Here is a 4,234-nt window from a genome sequence, read left to right on the forward strand (position 1 = left end):
CTCATCAGCAGTGAGCCCGACAGCAACAACTCTGAGATCATCAAGAGACAAACTGTGAGCATTGTGGGGATTGTTTTACATTAATTGTGGTAACTCATGAGATATATTTGTAACTTTTACATGATAGTTTTGATGGAGTTTGAGAGCTTTGCAGTACTTAAAATAATGACTTAGAATTTATATAATGTGACAATGTGATTTGCAATAGGTACCGATTGTCACTAAATACATAAACCAGTGATTTTCAACCAGTGTGCCGTGGCACACTAGTGTGTCGTGAGAGATCGTCAGGTGTGCCGTGGGAAATTATCTAATATCACCTAATTAACCATTGTCGGGTGTCTGTGCTGTAATAAAGTGTGGCAGATAATGTAATACTCTTCTATTTCAGTGGGTGGCAGCAGAGAGCGATACATGCCTGTAAAGACAATAGAGTTAGCGCTGCGCGACACGTGACAGTGACAGTTTGGGATCACAGCAAGACGAGGTGAGCGAGTGACAGTGATGGAGAAGTTTTTGAGGAGGGAAAATGCAAATGAACAGGGTCCTGGACAAAATTGTGACCCAGATGAAGGCCCTAGTATGAGTGGTCGACAAAAGAAAAAAGACAAGACGGTGAGTTCGAGGCAATACAGCGAAAGCTATCTTTCATTTGGATTTACTTTCACCGGGGATGCGACAGCACCGACGCCGCTGTGCTTGGTGTGTGGTGAGAAGCTATCCAATAGCGCCATGGTGCCAAGCAAGCTTAAACGCCATCTCCAAACGAAACACCCTTCCGTTCAAAACAAGCTGATGGACTATTTTGTACGCTTACGTACAAACAACGAGAAACAGGCAACTTTTCTGAGAAAAACCACAAAGGTAAACGAGAGAGCCCTCAAAGCTAGCTACCTTGTTGCTGAACTCGTAGCTAAATCAAAAAAGTTGCACACTGTGGCAGAAACATTAATACTGCCAGCTTGTAAAGCCATTGTAAATGAGATGCTCGGCCCTGACGCGGCCAAAGAGAGAGCTAAAGGGCCTCTGTCAGATAACACAATTGCCAGACACATTGATGACATGTCTGCGGACATCCAAACTGTTGTTTTGGAAAAGATGCGCATCAGTAAGAAATTTGCTTTGCAACTTGATGAGTCGACGGATATTAGTGGACATTGTCAGCTCTTGGCCAACGTGCGTTTTGTGGATGGAGAAGCCATTAGAGAAAACTTCCTATTTTGCAAGGCACTGCCAGAAAAATCATGTGGGCGGAGCCAGTCCAGCTCCCTGAAACCAGCAGATTCTGAATGTGGCTCCAATGATCCAATGTTCAACTGGCTGAAAATCAAGGACAAGCTGCATTTGGGGAAAAAAACTTTGAATACAATATTTTTGGGCCAATAGGAACCACGTGGAAGTGTTGAAAAGTTGTGTGATATGACTCCTTTAAGCAAAATGCTAACGGAGAAAGCCCGTTAATATTGTGCAATACTTCAACATTTCTGAACTCTGGAGAAAAAGAGTTACATTTGAACAATTGTTCATTAAAAGCAATTACATAAATTTGACTGTAAATGACGGCGCTGAGAACTGTTGATGCTGAAGCACCTTAATGGTGGTCTGGTCCTTGGGACTGTTCATGTCTCTGAGTCAATCTGACCCGTGTCTGAAAAGCAACTTGTATGCAGTCTTGTTTTTTCACAGTGCGACGCCAAAGCTTCCTGAGAGAACGGTTATCAAGAAACGCTGCTCAGTCCAAACTGTTTTTGATGCTATCATGCAAGTTTCACTATGACAAAGTTCTTCTAATGTTTCCTGAGGTGAAAAAGCAACTCAGTCAGAGACTCATGTAAAAAGCATTGATCTGGCTTCAAACTGCGCTGCAGACTGAACCAAGCAGGACACCGAGGCCGAAGGCGGAGGAGAAGAGTTCGACTGAAAGGTACAAAAGTCTTTTCAGGAGACGCCTGCTGACGTCAACCTTCAACTTGATTCTCATCAGCTGATTTAATGCTCGTGTCTTCTTTAGTTTCCTAGATATGGGGCTTAAAAACACTTTTCAGCGAGACATTACTCTTAATGTGTTGATGAAAACAGATTTACAAATTGCTTTTCTTAAATGTTAATAACAGTTGGCTCTTGTAGTGGCCTGCACTAAATACTACATGTGTAATACATTAAATATCGGATTCAAACCATTAGACAGCATCATTTGGAGATTTCTATTTCCACACTGAACAACACTGAGTCATAATTCATATTTTAGTGCGTTTTTAACAACTGGGACCATGTCTGAAGGATATATCAAAATATTTCACTGATGAAGCAGTAAAAATGAAAGAAATGATTTATCTAATACACAGAATATCTTGAGAAACATTGAAACCACAGTGAAGATCAGAAAATGTGTATAAAACTGAAAACTTGAACGAAACAAAGCGAGTGAAGCAGCGGCAGCCGGTGTAGAATGTTTCTCCAACTGAACTTTATGTTTTATGAACAGCTCCACTACTTCCTGAACTCGGTTCTGCTCCTTTTCTTCCCAGCTTACTTTGTTGGACAAACTGATGAATCAGGTGTGTCTGATCATTGATTCTGTCAATCGTGAGGTCATATTGATCAATAATTAAAATGGAACATGAACAGCTGAATACCAGTGCTCTGTAAAACAGTAATGCCAATCTTATTAAGTTGAGGCACTTTTATACAAAACATAAATGGCATATTGCACAAACACAAGTTCACGGAGCCCCTAAAGTCCTTGTTGTTGTTTTTATCTTACGTGAACAAGATCATAAATTGTTCTTACGAGATAAAAAAAGAAGAAAAAAAGAAGCGTATGAGCACAAGGATTGTTATCAGCAGGAATTGTTTGCTTGACACAACGCTGGAGTGAGTTTTTCTGTTTTCTGTATCACATATTGATGTAAAAACATTTGAGATATTTTAGGTAAGACATAAACTTTGTCCAACAACCAATATAGACGTTGTATGACATTTATTCTACATGGACTTTAGGGCCTCCGTACAAGTTTATAATCAGATTAAGACAAATAAATTACTAGGTTAAAGTTGTTGACTGTTACAGCAGCGCCCCCCTGTGGCAGACATATCACAGCTGAGCACATAAAGTACATTAATTAGTAAAGAGGACTACATACTACAACATATAAAATATATAGGTTGTAATAAAGTGACTGTCTAAAATGTACACAGCTATAGGTATGTAAAGAAACTAATACTAGAAGCGATGAATACTGTACAGTATAAATACTGTATATATCAATAATGATCAAGCTAAATGTTATTAATGTGATCAGAAATCAAAGAGATCAAAAACAATTACTATCTGCAACAATTTTCAATCAAGAAATACAGATGAGCAGATGACAGAACAGTCTTCTCAGCAGCGGCGGCTGGTGGTGAATTTCTTAGATGAGGCTTCATTATGATTCAATTTCAGTCAATGTTCATTTAAATCCAGAGTGTTTATGAACCACATTACAACAATTTGTCCTTTTCTAGATTGAGAGAGGCCTCAGTGATGAAAGTTAGAGTTCTTTTAAGCAGCCAGTGAACAGAGACACTCATTTACACTTGTAAACAAATACAAGCAAAAGCTTCATTAATCCCATTTTGGAAAATAAATGGCTTTTGTGGCTGATTTACTTGAAATGACAGTGAGTCTGAGTTTAGAGAAAACAAAAGGTACATCAGGTATATTTTCAAACAACACATCAAGTCATCTTCAAGGCATTCAAAGCATTTTAGGGTTGTACCTCAAAACAAATTGCAACATTTTCAGTCATTAACTGATTTAGCGCCTATTAGCTGACAACAGCCCCAAAGTGCATTACATAGCTCGTCACATTCACCCATTCACACACACATTCACCAGTGGAGGCTGCAGCCATGCAAGGCCGCCCCATTGAAAAATATGAGCATATCTAAACTGGGGGGAGATATTGTGCTAAGGCCAACTTCATACAAAGGTTGTGTGTGTGTGTGTGTGTGTGTGTGTGTGTGTGTGTGTGTGTGTGTGTGTGTGTGTGTGTGTGTGTGTGTATAAGTAAAAGCTCAAACACATCACATTGGTACGGCATGTGACACTGAGTCGACTGGTCTCAGGCTCCCATGCAGCCTGATCTGATGCTGAGGGGGCCAGACCAGTGATAACAGCATAATTACACGGATAAAGACTCTCCAGATGTTTATATTTCTCCTTTGTTTTACAGCAAATCAATAAATGTTA

This window comes from Lipophrys pholis (assembly GCF_963383615.2).
Source record: "Lipophrys pholis genome assembly, chromosome: 18".
NCBI lineage: Eukaryota > Metazoa > Chordata > Actinopteri > Blenniiformes > Blenniidae > Lipophrys > Lipophrys pholis.